Source organism: Labeo rohita, unplaced genomic scaffold, assembly GCF_022985175.1.
Source record: "Labeo rohita strain BAU-BD-2019 unplaced genomic scaffold, IGBB_LRoh.1.0 scaffold_198, whole genome shotgun sequence".
NCBI classification, from domain to species: Eukaryota; Metazoa; Chordata; class Actinopteri; order Cypriniformes; family Cyprinidae; genus Labeo; species Labeo rohita.
This window is the reverse complement of record NW_026128198.1, coordinates 95,924-117,986: the sequence shown is the minus strand read 5'-3', so window position 1 is coordinate 117,986 and position 22,063 is coordinate 95,924. Positions and strand designations below refer to the sequence as shown.

General features: G+C 36.1%; 1 protein-coding gene across 1 annotated transcript in view; it reads left to right on the top strand.

Moving 5' to 3' along the window:
- Positions 1-5,605: 5,605 nt before the first annotated feature.
- LOC127159195 (NACHT, LRR and PYD domains-containing protein 12) overlaps positions 5,606-22,063 on the top strand; it is a 105,321-nt gene continuing 88,863 nt past the window's right edge. The window contains exon 1 of the mRNA XM_051102095.1: positions 5,606-5,769. The gene's annotated coding sequence lies outside the window, so the exon portion shown is untranslated. The remainder of the gene's footprint in view (positions 5,770-22,063) is intronic.

The window sequence follows — 22,063 nt, the reverse complement described above, 5'->3', positions numbered from 1 at the left end:
ATTCCTGATGAAACAGTAAGTATAAAGTAAAGCGTTAAATAGAATAACCAAATGTTAGAATAATAACAATTAGAAATGGACAAACAACCAATTTGTATGATAATCTAAATTCAAGGTCATAATAAAATATATTATGAAGCCGCATATTGCTTCTAGGTTGTCTTTGATTAGACTGACACATGGTTAAACAAAACACATGGTTACAAATAAGGGAAAGTGTCATTTCAGTGGCAAGGCTGGATTGATGTACTATTTTAAACATCAATTGCAAATAGTAAAATTATGCTAAATTAACCTGTGTGCTTTTCTGATAATTTCATGGTGATGGCAAATGTTTTATATATTTTACTGGATTTTTATCAGTTCTCTATTACATGATTTGCATTTTTAGTGCTTTGTGCTTTGAGTGTTTTTGAAAGGATAGAGAGTGTTTTCAAGTGTACAGAAATTGTGGGATTTCCAGTTAAAACACCTACATTGTGAAGCTCAAAAATGTAATTTTCCAGAGCGCTCATTTTTTAAACCATATTCTGGGTGACATGCAATTGTAATGCACACATATTTGCTGTATTTATTTTTCCCCAAATCCCATGATTACTGTACGCTTGAACTTTTTAACTCTCCATTCCATCCAAACTAGGAACATTCATTTCCGTTCTATAACCTCATCACTAATAAATGGGGGACTTTAGAAATCACACCTTTCTTTGCTGGATTAACAAGTGAAAACTTCAGTGTGTTGATCTTTGATCACAATTCCTTGCTCAACAACTTTATTAAAGGTGCAATAGGTGATTGTCTTCAGAAACATTTTTTTGTTATGCTGGTTGAAAGTCTCTTCACATCAAAATGGCAATCATCAAGTTAAGTACTCTAAGTTTATTTAAATGTATTTACATATTCTGTGGAAGGCGTAGGACCAGGAAATATCCATTCAATCAAAAGGCTTGAGCATTTTGATTGACTTTCCTACCTGCCTGTCAACATATGTATTTGCATACCTCTGTGCACCCTGCTTGCACAAACAGGATACATCATCAGCGCGTTCACATACAGTACGCTATGCAGACAGAGCAAGAATGACAGGCAAACACTGGCAACCTGATCTTCCTTCCTGTTATTGTAGTACTTTTACTAACTTGTACACAATCACACACCCTCCATTCTGATCATTAGTCAGAGGTTATGACTAACTATTTAATAGACCGCCTCATGTTTGAAATTTTTTTTAAATAGTGGTTCTGTTTAGCCCCCCTACAGTCACCTATGTAACAACTTAGTTAAAGCTCAACTAAAATCAGAGGTTATGGCTGGAACTATGAAATATGCTAATACTTCAATAGTGTTTTTATCTACCCCCCTATAGTTAGTCTAACTATATAGCAACTTGAATAAAGCTGAGACAATAACCAGAGGTTATGGCTTGTACTATGAAATATGCCCGAACCATGTTAGTACTCCAGTAGTATTTTGTGTAGCCCCCATAGTTAATGCAACTGCATAACAACTTAACTAAAGTCAAGCAGTTAGTCAGAAATCTAGAATATCACCAGATGTCCCTCATGCTCTAAGCCTGCCTTGTATTGCCCCACATCCACAAAGCAGCCAGGAGTAAAATGATTTGTGCAAATATTCATGTATTATGTTGTATTTTGAGGCACTTTACCTTCAAACAAAACAGTAATCCACTGTTACCTTAGTGTCTCAGATATTGAGAGAAAATGTGACTCTTCCCAGATAGCACATGTACGTCTGTAAGATGTCTGTTAAAGATTTCTTGATCTGGAAAGCATCTGCTGTTTACAAACATCTGACAGACACCTGGAAGATGTCAGTTTTACATACATTCTAAATCATAAACATCTTAAAGTCATCTAATAGACATCCTATAAACGTATTGCAGATGAGAAAACACTCTAAAAAATATGTCTTGACCAAAGGTAAATGAATCAAATAGATGTCTCTGTGATGTATGTGTGCTACCAGGGTTATTTTCAGTGTTACATCCAATCCATAATTGATTTATTATCCATTGTTTATGTCAGAATTATTTTGTACAATCTACCCTTCATAAACATCCTTCACGAAATGATGCAATCTCAGCACTGTTTACATCGTAACACTGTTTATGATTGTATAGTGTAACGTCTGTGTATGTATTGAGACAAATATTTTTTGGAGACTGAATGCTGTCTCTTGCCTGATGACTGGCCATCAGTGAAGAGTTTGTGCATGTATGGAGATGAAGGATTGTTTTCGAAGGTTGATTGCTGTTTGAATCGCCCATAAATGTAGCATTTGTTTATGTAGCAATGTAGTATCAGTTTATGCAAGGAGACAAAGGCTGGCTTTTGTAGGCTATTTACCCTGTGAATCGCTGCTAATTAATGTGGTTTCAGTGTATTTATGAAGCAGAAAAGCAGGCACTTATGTTAGTGACTCAGATGCATCGTAATCAACTTCAGTCTTGACTCCAGACCCGACCTGAAATTCAATTCAATTCAATTCAATTCAAATTTATTTGTATAGCGCTTGTCACGATACATATCGTTGCAAAGCAACTTTACACCAAATTGACATTTTTACAATATATGTAGTAGTACCCTGATGTACACATGGCAGAGATGTGTGGTAAAGATCAATTAATGACGTAATCAAACAGACAAAGAACACTATAAATTAGCAGCAGAATTCGGTAGTGCTGTTCAAAATCTGAAGTCCTCTGTGGGGTTGGCATCATCTCTTCTTAAGTGTTCAACTGACTGTTCAAACTAAGAAAAGAAAGATTTGTTAAACCAGAGCTAAAAGATTAATAATGAACATTTGATCAGATATAACTGCAGGAAAAGTTTATGAGATGCATTATTGAAATGCTTGGCTAAAAAGATGTGTCTTTAATCTAGATTTAAACAGAGAGAGTGTCTGAACCCCGAACGTTATCAGGAAGGCTGTTCCAGAGTTTGGGTGCCAAATGTGAAAAAACTCTACCTCCTTTAGTGGACTTTGCTATCCTAGGTACTACCAACAGTCCAGAGTTTTGTGACCTTAGGGAGCATGATGGATTGTAGCGTGGTAGAAGACTAGTTAGGTACGCAGGAGCTAAACCGTTAAGTGCCTTATAGGTAAGAAGTATTATTTTATAGCTGATGCGGAACGTAATAGGTAGCCAGTGCAGAGACTTTAAAATTGGGGTAATATGATCACATTTTCTTGACCTGGTAAGGACTCTAGCAGCTGCATTTTGGACTGTAGCTTGTAGCTTGTTTATTGAAGATGCAGGACAACCACCTAGTAGTGCATTACAATAGTCCAGTCTAGAGGTCATGAATGCATGAACTAGCTTTTCTGCATCAGAAACAGGTAACATGTTTCGCAGCTTGGCAATGTTTCTAAGATGGAATGCTGTTTTTGTAACATGAGAAATACGATTTTCAAAAGACAAGTTGCTGTCTAATGTAACACCCAGGCTTTTGACTGTAGTGGAAGTAACACTACATCCGTCTGGTTGTAAACAAGGGGCAGCATGTATATTGAAAATAGTAGAGGACCTAGAACAGATCCTTGTGGCACTCCATACTTTACTGGTAATAACTGAGATGACTCCCCATTTAAATAAACAAAGTGGTAACGATCAGACAGGTAGGATCTAAACCATCTTAAAGCCTGCCCTTGGATACCTGAATAATTTTGTAGTCGATCTATTAGTATGTCATGATCTATAGTGTCGAACGCAGCACTAAGATCAAGTAAAACTAGCAAGTCATTAGTGATTTTAACAAGTGCAGTTTCTGTGCTGTGATGGGGCCTGAAACCTGACTGAAATTCTTCATAAATATCATTTTTTTGCAAGAATGAGCACAGTTGAGCAGATACAACTTTCTCTAAAATTTTAGACATGAATGGAAGATTAGAAATGGGTCTGTAATTTGCCAGTTCACTAGGGTCTAGTTGTGGTTTCTTAATAAGAGGCTTAATAACCGCCAGCTTGAATGGTTTAGGGACGTGACCTAAAGATAACGATGAGTTGATAATATTGAGAAGCAGTTCTTCTGCCACAGGTAACAATTCTTTTAGTAATTTAGTGGGTACGGGATCTAATAGGCATGTTGTAGGTTTAGACACAGTGATGAGTTTAACTCTTCCTGTCCTATAGCGGTAAAGCACTGCAGTTTTTCTTTGGGTGTGACGAAAGAAGTTGACATATTAGACACAGTATAATCTACATTGGTTATTGTATTTCTGATGTTATCTATTTTATCAGTAAAGAAATTCATAAAGTCATTACTATTAAACTGTAAAGGAATATTTAGATCGGGTGGCGTCTGGTTATTTGTTAATCTAGCCACTGTGCTAAATAAAAACCTTGGATTGTTTGGTTATTTTCTATGAGTTTGCGGATATGCTTGGCCCTAGCAGCTTTTAAAGCCTGTCTATATCTGGACATACCGTTTTTCCATGCAATTCTAAAAACTTCCAAGTTAGTTTTTCTCCAGTTGCGCTCAAGATTGCGAGTTTCTTTCTTGAGGGAATGGGTATTACTGTTGTACCATGGCGCAATACGTTTTTCTCTAACTTTTTTCAATTTGATGGGGGCAACAGCTTCTAACGTATTGGAGAAGATGGTGCCCATATTGCTAGTCATTTTGTCTAGATCCTGTGTATTAAGAGGTACACAGAGCAGTTGAGATAAATCAGGCAGGTTATTTGTAAATCTATCTTTGGTGGCTGGAACAATAGTTCTGCCAAGACGATAACGCGGAGCCATATAGTTAATATCAGTGATACGCAGCATGCACGATACAATTAAATCTAGCGTATGATTAAAACGATGAGTGGGCCCAGTGACATTTTGCTTGACTCCAAAAGAGTTTATTAGGTCAGTAAACGCAAGTCCTAACGCATCATTTGTATTATCAACGTGAATGTAAATCTCAGACAATTAGCGCTTTATCAAAATGAACCAATAGTTCTGAAAGGAATTCTGCAAATTCTTTTAGGAAATCTGTATATGGCCCTGGCGGTCTATACACAGTAGCTAAAACAAGAGAGAGGAGAGATATCTTTTGCATATCTGGCAGAGTAACATTAAGCAATAGTATTTCAAATGAATTAAACCACTCTGACAGGGCTCATGCTTATAATAGTAGTTTGGTGGAGTAGACCCATTTAGACCAATATAATCATTAGGTTTTAGCCAGGTTTCGGTTAAGCAGAGTACATCAAAACTATTATCTGTGATCATTTCATTCACAATAACTGCTTTGGGTGCAAGTGATCTAATGTTTAGGAGCCCAAGCTTTAAAAGTGGGTTCTGTTCATGTAATTACTTCAGACTTTATTCGTCTCAACAAGAAGGACTTGTAAATATTTTAAACATAGCTCAAGTCTTTTATCCTTAACTACTGATTTCATAAAGAAAGAACCTGGAATTTACTTATGTTCTTTTATTATATTGCATCACGTATTTCCTTGCTGATGTAAAAGGAACCCTCATCATACTATCCAACAGTATCACTACAGTCAAAGGTTTTTACAAGGCAAATGTTTTCAGATTATAAACACCTGATAAACACAATGTTGTTTGTTTTGTTCTCCAAACAGGCTTTGTGGGTGTAATCTCACTGCTCAGGCCTGTGAAAGTTTGTCTTCAGCTCTTCAGTCATCAAACTGTGTCCTGAGAGAGCTGGACCTGAGTAACAACGACTTGCAGGATTCAGGAGTGAAGCTTCTTTCTTATGGACTAAAGAACTGTAAGCTGGAGATCCTGAGGTAAATGGCTTTCCATTAAAAAAAAAAATCATGTATATACACACATATATATATATATATATATACACTACTGTTCAAAAGTTTGGGGTCAGTACATTTTTATTGTTTCTTTTTTTTTTTTTTTTAAGAAATTAATACATTTATTCACCAAGGATATATTAAGTTAATAATTAAAAGTTTATTAAAATTTAATAATAAATCATTTACATTGTTATAAAATGTTTATATTTTGAATAAACACTGTACTTTATAAACTTGTTATTCATGAAAGAATCCTGAAAAAAAAAAAAAAAAATCGCAGGTTCCAAAAAATATTTGGCAGCACAACTGTTGATATTATCCAACATTGATCATTCTAATAATAAATCCGCATATTGAAATGATTTCTGAAGGATCATGTGACACTTACGACTGAAGTAACAGCTGATAAAAATTCAGCTTTTCATCACAGGAATAAATTCTATTTTAAACTATGTTAAAATAAAAAACATTATTTTATATTGTAAAAACATTTTGCAATATTACTGTTTTTTTCTATATTTTTAATCAAATAAATGCAGCCTTGATGAGCATAAGAGTCTTCTTTAAAGACTATAACAAGTCTTACTGACCTCAAACTTTTGAACGGTAGTGTACATTATATCATATATTATACATATATTTATATATACATATACATATATCTATGTAAAAAAAAGTTTTTGCTTCACTGTTATTTCTAAGACTTAACTGGCACAAAATGCAGTGTCACAAATTGCATCATGTCATCTGTACAACATCTGCTTGTTTTACAGTCTTTGGCCACCAGGTGGTTTTGTGAGCAAATGAAGCTTGGAGAAATAAACCCATGTGTATATATATATATATATACACATATATATTCCCACAGTGGGCAGAACTTGGCATACAGTTAGTGATAACAAGGCTTGCCCATTTAGAGGAAAGATTTACTATTGCTTGGCCTTCTGCAATTTCATAGCTGGACCACCAATCACAGAGCCGCAGCTCTGAGCTCATTTCAAATTTTATACCTGCTACAGGTCTCAAAAGTTGGCATGGGGGCAACAAAGGGCTGAAAAAGCAAGAAATTTTGAAATGATTCAGTTGGGAGAACATCCAGACGCTAGGCAGAAACATTTAAATAGAAAATGGGTGGCGTTCATTCATCCATTTACTGAATACACAGATTCGGAGAGTTTTTTTTCTTTTTTCACAGAAATTGTATTTATTTTATTAAGGTGATTATGAATTATGAATTGCTTAAGTAAAATTTGTTATATTTTAAAACATTTAACAACTGTAAATATTGCTTTAACAATAAGTTAGGCCCTCTCTGAGCCTAGAGGGCCCTGACAGTTCCTCACTGGTAGTTAATAATGGGTTAGTAATGATGGGTCCCTCAAAGTAAAATCCTAACCATTAAACATGTCGGAAGAGAGTCATCATTTATATTCATTTATTTACACTACCAGCACAACAAAAAACTTTTTCAAAGTCACCTAAAAGCTGATCAAATAAGCTTTCCATTGATGTATGGTTTGTTAGGATAGGACAATATTTGGCAAGATGCATCTATTTGAACATCTAGAATCTGAGGGTGCAAAAAAATCTCAATATTACAGTGTCTTCTTCTAAAAGTAATATTTAACAAATCCACCTATTCCAGCCTTAAGACAGTCGCACACTGGACAACGTGTGCAGCCAGGACCGGCGCAAGCTCAACTGCTGCTCTAGGCAAAACACTGGTGTGCCGCCCTCACTTCACTCTCACAATTAAACACAATCATTCAGATGCATGTGAAAGACTGGAGATTTTGTTAATTGGTACAATTGTACTAAAATAAAAGCAGACAATTATTTTTACTTTAATGTCATTTTCAATTTTCAGTATAAAATGCAGTTTCACTTTCATTAGTTTCTTTAATAATTTGGTTCATTTTAGTTTAGTTGTTAGACTATTTTGTGAACAGATTTCAGTTTTTATATAGTTTAGTTTCAGTTTAATTTTAGTTTTAGTATGAATAAAATTAAGCAGAATTAACAGAACAATTCCAGATCATAGACCAAAGACATTTTAATTTACGCTTGTACTTGCCACGACAAAATGAAGCAGTCAAGCCTTTCTACTCCATGAATCAATAGGTTACTGTTCGTAATGCCAGTTCTCTGAAACATTGAGTGGAGAGATCCACATATGGAAAGGGCATCCACCTGACCTCTGCAGAAGCATTCAGCTGCACAAAGTCTGGCTTGACAGACATGAACGTGTGCCCAATGGCAGGTAAGGGACAGTCTCTTACCCGAGCACATAAAGCCCCTGCATATGCTACCTTTCCTCAGTGAGCAAATTCGCTTCTCGTACAGCAAGCAGGGCAAACTTGGTGGATTTCTCCACTTTCATCATCTAGTGATTGAGATCCACATAAATAAATATGCAACTCAAATTCCAGAAATGCTGAGATGTTTTTTTAAATGTGAATAGAGTTTCAAATCACATGAACCAATATTTTATTCACAAAAAAACAGAGAACAAATATTAAACAGAGAAATTTTACCCTTTTATCCACTAAATGAGCTCATTTCAAATTTTATACCTGCTACAGGTCTCAAAAAAGTTGGCTCGGAGGCAACAAAGGGCTGAAAGAGCAAGAAATTTTAAAAAGATTCAGTTGGGAGAACATCCAGTGACTAATTAAGTTAATTGAAATCAGGTCTGTAACATGATGAGCTATAAAAGGGATGTCTTAGAGAGGCAGAGTCTCTCAGAAGTAAAGATGGGCAGAGGCTCTCCAATCTGTGAAAGAGTGCGTAAAAATATTATGGAATACTTATTAATACTTAAAACAATGTTTTTCAATGTCAAATTGCAAAGGCCTTGCAAATCTCCATCTACAGTGCACAACATCATCAAAAAATTCAGAGAAACTGGAGAAATCTCTGTGCGTAAGGGACAAGGTCAAAGACCTTTGTAGGATGTCTGTGGTCTTTGGGCCCTCAGACGACACTACATCACCAGTTGGCATGATTCTGTCATTGACGAAATGGGCCCAGAAATACTTCCAGAAACCACTGTCGGTAAACACAATCCATTGTGCCATCTGCAGATGCCAGCTAAAGCTCTATCATGCAAAAAGAAAGCCATATGTAAACATGGTCCAGAAGTGCTGTCGTGTCCTGTGGGCCAAAGCTCATTTAAAATGAACCGTTTCAAAGTGGAAAAGTGTTGTATGGTCAGACTGTTACATAAAACTGTGCTTTATGTAGTTATTTATCATCAGTTGTTCAAATCACGGTAATCAAATACGGCTTTTTTCGTGATTATTAAAATACGAAACAGTAATACTAACCATGGGGAATTTTATCATGATTTATCATTAAACCGGTAATCGTTACATCCCTACTTCGTAGTAAAAAAAAAGTCCAGGTGCTGAAATGGCCTGCCTGCAGTCCAGATCTTTCACCTATAGAGAACATTTGGCACATTATTACACAAAAAAAATGTCAAAGACGACCACAAACTCTTCCACAATCCTATATCAGGCAAGAATGGGACCAAATTCAAACACCAAAACTCCAGAAACTCTTAACCTTGATGCCCAAATGTCTTCAAACTGTTTTGAAAAGAAGAGGAGATGCTACACCATGATAAAAATGCCCCTGTCTATTTTGAGACCTGTAGCAGGAATGTAATAGGTTACAGATTACAAGTTACTTGATTTAAAATGTAATAAGTAGTGCAACTTTTCAACTAGATAAAAAGTTTGTTAGCAAACTTTAAGTTGGCTTGAGAAAGCCTAGCCAGTAAGTTTTAAGTAGTTTTAAAAGCTTTTAGTTTAAAGAAAGTTTAAAGGTTTTCAGTTTGAAATAGTTTTAGTTTGATTGATAAAGTTTGAAGATAGATAGGCTAGATAGATATAAATAAAGAAAAAAAGAAAAATTAGTTGGAAAGAAAAAGAAAGAAAGAAAGATTAGTTAGAAAGAAAGAAACATTAGTTAGAAAGAAAGAAGAAAGTAAAAAAGAAAGATTAGTAAGAAAGAAAAGTAAGAAAGAAAAGTAAAAAAGAAAAAAGAAAGATTAGTAAGAAAGAAAAGTAAGAAAGAAAGAAAAGTAAAAAAGAAAAAAGAAAGATTAGTTAGATAGAAAGAAAAGTAAGCAAGAAAGAAAAGAAAGATTAGTTAGAAAGAAAGAAAAAGAAAAAAATATTAGCTAGAAAGAAAGAAGAAAGACTGGTTAGAAAGAAAGAAAGAAAAAAGAAAGATTAGCTAGAACGAAAGAAAAAAGAAAGATTTGTTAGAAAGGAAAGAAAGATTAGTTAGAAAGATTGGATTAGAAAGAAAGCATGTTGCTAGCATAATAGAAAGCAAGTCGCTAGCATGGTTTTAGCATGATTAGCAAGTCGCCAACATGATTCTAGCATGACTAGCAAGTCACTAGCATGATTTTAGCAAGTCACTAGCATGATTTTAGCATTACTAGCAAGTCCCTAGCATGATTTTAGCATGATTAGCAAGTCGCTAGCATGATTTTAACATGACTAGCAAGTCGCTAACATGATTTTAGCATGACTAGCAAATCGCTAGCATGATTTTAACATGACTAGCAAGTCACTAGCATGATTTTAGCATGACTAGCAAGTCGCTAGCATGATTTTAGGATGACTAGCAAGTCGCTAGCATGATTTTAGGATGACTAGCAAATCATTAGCACGACTTTAGCATGACTAGCAAGTCGCTAGCATGATTTTAGCATGACTAGCAAATCGCTAGCATGATTTTAACATGACTAGCAAGTCACTAGCATGATTTTAGCATGACTAGCAAATCGCTAGCATGATTTTAACATGACTAGCAAGTCACTAGCATGATTTTAGCATGACTAGCAAGTCGCTAGCATGATTTTAGGATGACTAGCAAGTCGCTAGCATGATTTTAGGATGACTAGCAAATCATTAGCACGACTTTAGCATGACTAGCAAGTCGCTAGCATGATTTTAGCATGACTAGCAAGTCGCTAGCATGATTTTAGCATGACTAGCAAGTCACTAGCATGATTTTAGCATGACTAGCAAAGTCGCTAGCAGGATTTAAGCATGACTAGCAAGTCGCTAGCATGATTTTAGCATGATTAGCAAGTCGCCAACATGATTTTAGCATGACTAGCAAGTCGCTAGCATGATTTTAGCATGACTAGCAAGTCGCTAGCATGATTTTAGCAAGTCGTTAGCATGATTTTAGCATGACTAGCAAGTTGCTAGCATGATTTTAACATGATTAGCAAGTCGCTAGCATGATTTTAGCATGACTAGCAAGTCGCTAAGCATTATTTTAACATGACTAGCAAGTCGCTAGCATGATTTTAACATTATTTTAGCATGATTAACAAGTCGCTAGCATGATTTTAGCATGACTAGCAAGTCGCTAGCATGATTTTAACATGACTAGCAAGTCGCTAGCATGATTTTAGGATGACTAGCAAATCATTAGCACGACTTTAGCATGATTAGCAAAGTTGCTAGCATGATTTTAGCATGACTAGCAAGTCACTAGCATGATTTTAGCATGACTAGCAAAGTCGCTAGCAGGATTTAAGCATGACTAGCAAGTCGCTAGCATGATTTTAGCATGACTAGCAAGTCACTAGCATGATTTTAGCATGACTAGCAAGTCGCTAGCATGATTTTAGGATGACTAGCAAATCATTAGCACGACTTTAGCATGATTAGCAAAGTCGCTAGCATGATTTTAGCATGACTAGCAAGTCGCTAGCATGATTTTAGCATGATTAGCAAGTCGCCAACATGATTTTAGCATGACTAGCAAGTCGCTAGCATGATTTTAGCATGACTAGCAAGTCGCTAGCAAGATTTTAGCAAGTCGCTAGCATGATTTTAGCATGACTAGCAAGTCGCTAGCATGATTTTAGCATGATTACCAAGTCGCCAACATGATTTTAGCATGACTAGCAAGTCGTTAGCATGATTTTAGCATGACTAGCAAGTCACTAGCATGATTTTAGCATGATTTTAACATGATTTTAGCATGACTCAAGTCGCTAGCATGATTTTAACATGACTAGCAAGTCACTAGCATGATTTTAGCATGACTAGCAAGTCGCTAGCATGATTTTAGCATGATTACCAAGTCGCCAACATGATTTTAGCATGATTACCAAGTCGCCAACATGATTTTAGCATGACTAGCAAGTCGCTAGCATGATTTTAACATGACTAGCAAGTCACTAGCATGATTTTAGCATGACTAGCAAGTCGCTAGCATGATTTTAGCATGATTACCAAGTCGCCAACATGATTTTAGCATGACTAGCAAGTCGTTAGCATGATTTTAGCATGACTAGCAAGTCGCTAACATGATTTTAGCATGATTAGCAAGTCGCTAGCATGATTTTAGCATGACTAGCAAGTCGCTAACATGATTTTAGCATAGCATTATTAGGATTTTAGATAGATAGATAGATTAGATAGATTAGAGGTTTGATAGATAGATAGATAGATAGATAGAGGTTTGAAGATAGATAGATAGATAGTTAGATAGATAGATAGATAGATAAGGTTTGAAGATAGATAGATAGTTAGATAGATAGATAGATAGATAAGGTTTGAAGATAGATAGAAAGATATAGCACACTAAGTCAGAACAGTATGAAGATCTGACCCGAGTTTGGAGTATGTAGCTTGAACGGTCTAGGAGGAGTTAGTGTCCAAAAAATTTGCGGTCAGAAAAATAAGAAGAAGAAGAAGAAGAAGAAGAAGAAGAAGAAGAAGAAGAAGAAGAAGTTTAAATAGGATTTCAGTAAGTTGGCTTTCCCAAGCCAACTTAATTACTTTATTAAAGTAATGTAACTTATTACTTTTAAGTACTTTTGTTTACTTTTCTAAATTTCTAATTTTTTTCCACTGTTAATCATTTTAAAACATTTAAACCAGGCAGAGTAAACCTTACAGTAGCGTTCAACACTGATTACTGTCAGACTTTTTAAAATCCTTTATTACTTGAATTAAGATTATAATAAGTAAGGGATAATATACATCTTTATTTTGCGATTAACAACTGGCTGAATGTACATTATCCCACTTATTACACAGCTGCTTGATAGATTATTAGATGTTTTGTGTCAAAATTATTAGACACGAAACACTGATCAAAGTTGAAATATTTTAATGCAAAGCTTCCATGAAAAAATCAGTTGCTAGCAAATGGCAAGTTCAAACTAGACATTTTAGGGATACAGTGCAGTCCTACCAGTTTTCTTAGCACTGACTTTTTTTTTTTACTTATATTTTTGGGCTTTTTATGCCTTTTATTGTGATAGGACAGTAGAGAGATGACAGGAAAGAGATGGGAGGAGAGAGGGGAGCGGGATCGGCAAAGGATCTCGAGACGGGAATCGAACTCGGGTCACCGTGAGCGCAGTTGTGCTTTATGTCATAACAAGATCATAATATAAATAACATCATAACAAGAAATGGCTATGATACTGGGTTTGAAATCAAATGTTTGCATAGTTATGACAGAAAACACTAGCAATTGTTTTGATGCTGGAGCAGGGATGTAAGTTAGGCAACAATTGAGCGATTGAGGTGTTGTGTTGCTGGATGTAATAATGAACATAGTGGTTGTCATTTACTTCCGACATCTGAGCTGCTGAAGATGCAGTGGATTATGTTTGTTTGTGAAGGGAATGCACCTCCCGATCTACATATATCCGTCTATGTTTGCGCGAATCATTCGTGATCCAGCTTCACTTACAGCAGAAGTGAGTATAAGGGTTTTTTATGAATCTTTGTGATCATCTTTCCTAATAATGTGCTAGTTAGCACATTTAGCAGCTAAATGCGGCTAAAGTAAACAGGCTCGCCACTCCACAGAGAGAAGAGAGGGGCGGGGCGAGCAGAGTTCATTTGCATTTAAAGCAGCCTTGACCAGAATGGGATGATTTTTGCAGAGCTGATTTTGGCTAGGTAAAAAGGGTGTTGTTTTACACAACCATTTTTAACCAAAGTATATTATAGACTTTTCATTAAGACCCTAAAGAATCATATCAACTTGTGGAAAATGGGCATCCGATGACCCCTTTAAGGGTCAAATATCACCTTGTAATGGGAAGGCTAATTTTTGATCAGATTTTTTGATTATTGATTAGAAGGTGCTCCTAAAATTTTGACTGTGCACCTAAATTTTTAAGTTAAAAGCACAAGTGCTTCTAAAAAGAAAAGTAAGCATAAAGCCCTTATAGGATTTATTGCATTTTGGGGGAAAAAAGTTATCAGTTTTTATAATAAATCTCTTAAAATCAAAATCTGAATTTGAATTTTTTCATCTCCGTTAATATTGCTTGTCTCTGAGTATTTATGTCTCTACCAGATGGAATTGTCACACTACCACAAAATTTTGTAATGAGTAATAATGCTTGGAAAAACATTTCATTCGCAATGCGTCTACCATATTACTTCAGCAGATAGTCCGTACCATAGCAACCACAGTGTCTCAAATGGAAAAAAAGAAAAAAACAACACGCTGCACTCTCAAGCTCTCACAGCTGGGTATTTTCAGCAGAGTGTCTGGCGTTTTTAATTGGCTAAAAATGCTTTGGTGGACACGGGCCTTAAAGGGGTCATCGGATGCCCATTTTCCAGTTGATATGATTCTTTAGGGTCTTAATGAAAAGTCTCTAATATACTTTGATTAAAAATTCTCAGTGGTTTTGTAAAACAGCCTTTTTACCTTGCCAAAATCAGCTCTGCAAAAATCAACTCATTCTAAGGGGTTGTTCCTTTAAATGCAAATGAGCTCTGCTCACCCCGCCCCTCTCTTCTCTCTGTGGAAAGACGGTCTTGTTTACATTAGCCGCATTTAGCCGCTAAACTTCCTAACTACCACGTTATAAGGAAAGGCGATGGCAAAGATTCATAAAAAAACGCTTATACTCACTTCTGCTGTAAGTGAAGCTGGATCATGAATGATTCACGCAAACATAGACGGATATATGTAGATCGGGAGGCGCATTCCCTTCACAAACAAATGTAATCCACTGCATCTTCAGCGGCACAGATGTCGGGAGTAAATGACGACCACTATGTTCATTATTACATCCAGCAACACAACACCTCAGTCGCTCAATCGGAGATATTCTTGTCTAACTTACATCCCTGCTCTAGCATCAAAACCTGGAAAGTTACTGGACTGTGACAGCTGGTCTAAGGTAAGAGCTCATCAATTATTGTGGGAGCAGCCTCTGTCGGTGTGACGGCACATAGACAGGCATCTGAGAACAGCTCGGTTTGAAAAAGGGGATATTATTGTTACAGATTAATTAAAAACCACTGCATGGATTTTTATCATTGTAGGGTAGATTTGTACATACACTGGCAACACATTAATGTTCAAACAACATGAAAAAAGTGAACTTTGCATCCGATGACCCCTTTAAAATTGAATGTCTGGTCATCACACTAATATCATGTGGGGTTGTTTTTGTAGGTTATCTGGTTGTATGGTGACAGAGGAAGGCTGTGGTTATTTGTCTTCAGCTCTGAGTTCAAACCTCTCACACCTGAGAGAGCTGGATCTGAGCTACAATCACCCGGGAGATTCAGGAGTCAAACTGCTCTCTGACAAACTGGACGATCCAAACTGCTCACTGGACAAACTCAAGTATGTTGACCATGATGAGTTTCAGTTTTATAATTTCAACTTTTTAGTATATACACGTACGCATGCACGCACACACACACATACATGTACTGAAGGATATCTCGGACTTTCAAAAGGAATTGCAAATTGTAGTTTCTGTAACATTGTCCATATGTGGATGCATACATTTTGACATAATCCAAATGCAATTGCAAATCTGCCAAGTTTCAAATGGCAGAGTAGCAAGGCAGGCAAATGGTCAGGGCAGGAGGCTGGCAGAATAAACAATAGTCCGTAAACAAAGCAATAGGTCGGAGGCAGGCAGTTTACAATCCAAAACGATAGAAACAATCCAAAGTCAAAATCCAGTAATCCAATAGAGAGTGTAGAAATGCTTAGAAATGTCAGCCGGGGCAAAACAAGACTTCACGAAGAGTGGAGGTGAACCAGCTGTTTAAATAGTTCCAGTAACAAGGTGCAGCTGGGCTTGTGATCAGTACCAGGTACGGGATTATGGGAAATGGAGTTTATGAGCGGAAAGTCAATATTCAGGTGATGGTGACCTCTGACCTCCTTTTGGACTGGTAAGTCCAAAATACAACTCCACAATCCAGCATGTTAAGTGTTTGATCAATGACCCTGTTTGTGTGTCATGCTGCTTTGTTTATATTGGTCTACCCTTTTGTGTCTGATTCCTGTCATATGATTAATCACATGACAGGCAAACCCATGAACATTTAAAGATGTAGAAGACTTCGAATGGTAACCCCCGGACACCACAGAAACACGATCACACTATAAATGGGATGACAGATTCATTGAATTTATTCCTAAAAGCAGGGATTCTCAACCGGTGGGGGCCCAGTGGGCCTCAGTGATCCTCCAGGGGGGCCACGAGATAGCTTAAAATTAATTTAAATATTATCCTAAAATTACTTAATTTAATTATTAATGTTTTATATTAAAATGTTCAAAGCACAGCCTCTCATGTTCTGTGATTGATTGCTTTGGACTCGGCGCAGCAAGCCTCATCGCACTGTTAAATACAGACTCGACGGTGACTCAAAACTTCCTCCGCTGCACGCAAACTTCATTTTAGAGACCTGCACGGGACTCATGTTTTAGTCCCGCTTCTGCAAGATTCTGTCCTGCGCCCACCCGCTCCCGCAGAGATATGTTATTTTGTCCCGCTCCCATCTGCAATATTCATGTTTTCTCCCGCTCCTCCTCGCAAAAGCCCGCATAAAAGTAACCTATGTAGACATTTTTCACTACATCAATGAAATGTACATGAAATGTACAATTTCCACAAGATCTCGACATAAACACTCCCGATAAAATATTTATTTAGGCTAAGCATCAACATTTATAAACCACTGCTATTCTTAACAAAAAAGTAAGCATCGGTTGCTGCGTGCATGCATTCATCGCGATCTCATAAAGCTCTTATAACACGATGAATATATGCACAATGAATCTTCCACATTGTCTACACTTCATGTGTTGTAATGAGAGGATTCGCGAGTACGCAACATTCAGCACTGTGCAAAAACTTATAAGCGGTGAGTGGATTCTAACTTAAACACCTCTGATTGACAAATGCATTCCAGAAATCAACAGATGGCTTCATTGCTCAAGCTGCAAACACGTGTTTTAAATTGAAACTGCCCATTCTTGCGCCTGTTAATCATTTTTATGTTATATTAGTTGTTTTTGTTGCTTTAGTGCAATAGATGAATAACAATTTATATGTTTTTTATTTTATGTTTAGATATTTCTATTTTGCGATTCTTGAGAATCATTTTATTCTCCCACATCCCGCCCGCACTCGCACTCGTTCATTAAGTTTTGCACCGCACTCTGTTGCGGTACTCCCGCGGGAGTGTAGGTCTCTACTTCATCTCTTGGCTGCATGAAACAAACCGTCACACTAATGTAAAGGTAAAGACGATCAGAGTAATAGTAACGAATGTGCACGTGCCTAATGTATGACGCTCTTGTTTATCAGAGTCGTGCATTATGCACACATATGTCCGCTATTGATTCACAAGCTATTTGCGTTTTCTGGGCTCTTATCCCAAGTATTTTTGCGTGAAATTTCAAAACATTTGCGTAGTTGTTAAAATGAAAGTCCTGTGTCATAATGGATGCTCACCCATGAGCATCAGCATCAACAGATTTAGAATGTATTTGCTGTATTTTTCATTTGTATGTTTTATTTTATAACAGATACAAACAATAGATATGTCAGTCCAGTTCAAATGGACAGGTTTAGTGAGTGGTCTTTTGGCATCTCCCTGTTGTCCTGTTTGGCAGGTTCACTTACTTAAGAAAAGGTACTCTGAAGTTGTAAAGAATGTCTGAATTAAAGAATTCAGGAGCTTTAAATCTAAATATATATTAAAAAGTTAGAACTGAGCAGAGGGTTTTCTTTTAAGTTAAAAAGTATAGCTTTAATTTAAGGTTTGTTTGTATTTTGAGTTTTTATTTTATAACATGCAGTAGAAGAATAAAAAGGCAAAACAAATGTTTTGGTTAATAAAAAGGTTTAAAAATAAACACCTTTAGAGGAAATTTCAGGCATGGGGGCCTTGCAAAATTGACCAGAGAAGGAGGTGGGCCCCGGTGTAAAAAAGGTTGAGAACCTCTGCCTTAAAGTGAGTAGTAAGGCAAAATTAGTATACACAGACATCAGAAGGCCTATTCTTCCCGTGCACATTCACTATGTCTGCTTAAACAAGAAGAATACATTTTATTTAATGTGTAAATGTACCTTACATAACAAAGCAGCGTATATGAAAGATGATAGATGAAAAATGATAAATGCATAACTTACTGATAAGAGTTAACATTCAAATATGCCACAAACTCATAGGAATGCATATAACATGAACTGTAACTCTAAATTAGAGGTCTTCAAGGGACCAAATATTCGTACTCAAACCCAAAGAGACCCGTAAATTTGTTGCACAGAACTGACCCGGAAACCTATTTTATTTTGAAAGTGGGACCCGAACCCGTGGAGACCCAAGAAATGCCTTAAATTTACTACCTGGACCCGACCGTTATTCGACCCGAACCCGGCTGGGAAGACAGAGACCCGATTGCACCCAGTCGGCACATATTGCACAGTAAACTGCTATTAACAAGCCAATAAACAAGTTGTTAAAAAAACTTTTTGACTTACCTACTGTTAGTAGCCAGAGGTCAGAGTATGTGAGTGGAGTGGGAGCGGAGCGCGGAGTGGAGCTGTGTGATTTTGAACGGAGCGAGGAGCATGATATTTTTTAAAAGCCGGAGCATCATGGTTTTCACTCGCTCCACGAGTGCTCCACTACCGCTCCATCACGAGTACAATTCATGCCAATGCCCTGTAATATAACGCCATATTTAGCAAGAACTCACATGTTACACACAGTCAGCTAGTTTGATATAGATGGATCACTGAGCTCAGAAAGAATGTAAAGATTATAATGACAGCAGTATACATGAGCGCGAGGTTTAGGAGGATAGTCTTTGAGTAATTTGTTTGCTCCTTCTAGATACTGAATATTTTCGGATGAAAGCATGATTTAAACAGGTACAACACTTATTTACACACGCAGTTGTTATCTCAATAACGGATTCAATCGAATGTAATCTTACAGCGCTTCATCTGTACCCGATTTCGAATGAGCAGAAATCTGTAGGAAATGCAGCGATCCGTAGATAAAATAACTGACAAAAATGAACTATAATTTTCATCCTTTACAAACAAAATTTGCACTGAAAAAAGCAGATGATATTTTTTAATGCTGACAACCACATAATAAGCTTGATAGGAATGTGGTAAGAAAATAGTTTGCACACTAGTGGTCCAATAAGCCACAAAACTTCTCTCCTAGTATTTTATTTTGTTTTATTTTATTGTAATATATGTTATGTGATATTTCAAAACATACTGAAATACTTTAGCTGTAAATTTCCTCAGAGCAAAGGTGGAGTGCTGAAACCACTATTCCTACAGTGCAACAACACTAAGAAATGTAAACATGTATGTATTTAAAAATATTTAAGTGTCTTTGACATACATTTAAGTATTACATAACATTTACATTGTTTAATGCATAAATTGTATACACTGCATATAAATAATAATAGAAGCAGAGAGATTTTTTTTCTTGCACATCTGCATTATTCTACTTTACACAATGATATCAATGAATAATTACATCAAGAACTTTTCAAGAATTTACAATTACAATATTTCAAGAAACAAGTCATTTTATGGCTGCAACTAAAATAAAAATCATATTTAATCTAGAAAAAAAAACAAAGGTATTCTCCAGTTTCCCAGCCAAGTTCAAACAAGGTTTGTTAATTTTTTTTGCACTGTCTATAATAGCACATATCTCATCATCTCAACAAACTCATCATCTCTCTATTTAGCTTCCCTTTCCCTGCTTCCCCACACACAAAAAAATAAATAAATAAAATAAAATAAATACGACAGTGGTGCAGTTTGTTATTTCGGTTTTTAAAAAAAATGCACAGAACAAGAAGTTCGTTACACTTTACTGTGTGGACAGTGGTGTAGTGGTGTCTGGAGGTTATACTTTAGTTTTATTAAAGGTATTATTTTTTAATGTACTGATTCAAATTAACAAACAATGTTACTGCATGGAAATGATATCACAAGGCAATTAGCATAAAAATAGGCTAGCATATGCCTATCAAATCAAATTCACTTCAAGTATTCAAGTAAAATAATAATAATAATAATAATAATAATAATAATAGTAAACAACAACATTAAAAAACAGGGCATACATGTATATCCACGTCTATGTCAGCCAAAAATCAGATACATAAAACGTGTGTATATATATATATATATATATATATACACTGAGATAAGGGAGGGGGAATAAAACCCCAAACAAAAACAAAATAAAGTAAATTCAAATCAATGATAGGGCATTATTTAAATGTGTCAACATGATCAATGAAAGGGCGCCACACCTTAAATAACTGTTTTCCTGAACCTTTTAATGAGTATCTAATCTTTTCAAGGTAGAGACAAGACATCATTTCTCTAATCTACTGAATATGTGTAGGTGGGAGAGGATCCTTCCACTTTAATAGAAAGACTCTATGTGCTAACAAAGAGGAGAAGGCAAGAATTTTACACCTTGATGCCGACAACAATGACTTCTCTGGAGCACAAGGAGCTAGTATCAGGAAACATTTGGGCTAACTTCACTGTGGATATATGAGCTCTGTGTACTACTGTGAACTGAATGAGAGAATGGCAAACACACATAGATGATGAATGGACTTAAGAACACAGTTCCATGTGTCATCTGAGAGTGGACTGCCAAGGTCTTCCTCCCAAGCTCTCTTAATGTTGTCTAAAGAGGAAGGTGTCTGATTTATCATTAAAGTATAAATGGTGGAAATTGAGCCCTCAGCTAATATGTTACATGAAAGGTAACTATCCAAAGGTTTTCAGGAGGCATCACTGGAAAATCTGCTAAAAATGACCTAACATAATCTCTTACTCGCAAGACTGCAAGACAATGAATCAGATTTAATAAGACCGAAATGTGACACCAACTGTTTAAAAGAACCAAATAAATAGTCAATAAATAAGTCTTTAAAGCATTTTATCCCCTTGTCAGACCAGCTCCTAAATGACCCATCCTGCATTAAAGGCAAGTAAAAGTGATTATGGGTAACGTAACTGAGAAGAGAAGGATCTTTAAAACCAAATGATTTCCTAAATTGGGTCCAAATCCTCAGCGAGTGTTTTACCACCAGGCAATCAGCAAAAGTATAAGAAATTAGCTGTAATTTGGTTGCAAGAAGTGCTGGAAGGGAAATTTGTGCATGTATTTCCATGTCCACACAGGATGGTTTGTTAGGTAGAAGGTGATGATGCCACCAATACAGTGTATTTTGTATGTTTGCTGCCCAGCAGTAGAACTTAAAATTAGGCAGGAACATACCACCATCTCGTCTAGACCTGTGAAGGTAAACTTTACGCAAACGAGGATGTTTACCATTCTGAATGAAAGAAGAGAGAACAGAGTCCAAAGATTTTAAAACATTAATGAGGAATAAACAGAGGTAAACACTGAAAGAGATAAAGAATTTTAGGAAGCACCACCATCTTAACAGAATGAATGAATCCAATGAGAGAAATCTTTAAGGGGGACCATTTAGAAAGTTCTTTCATAATTTGTTCAGGAATCATATCAAAATTGTTTAAACAGATGATTATGATACGAATGATACAGACACCAAGATGAGTGAATTTATTTTTAAATGTATATATTTAAATTTATGAATTTATTTTAATGGTATGTTGGGGTACTGTAACTGCATGTCTACTTTATTAATCAGAAAACATTCACTCTTACGCAGATTAAGCTTTTGCTGGAGAGTTGATCAAAATTCTCAAGTAAGGATAGAGCTGCAGGTAAAGAAGTCTGTGGGTTAGAAATAAAAAGTAATAAATCATCTGGAAAGCACCACTTTTGAAGAAAAATGCACTGATACACGTTATGACAGCAACTCTTAACTGTGCTTTAAAATCATAAATACAGTAAATGCAAGATACATATGAGAGAGCAAAACTATCTCTTCCCGTTCACATTCACTA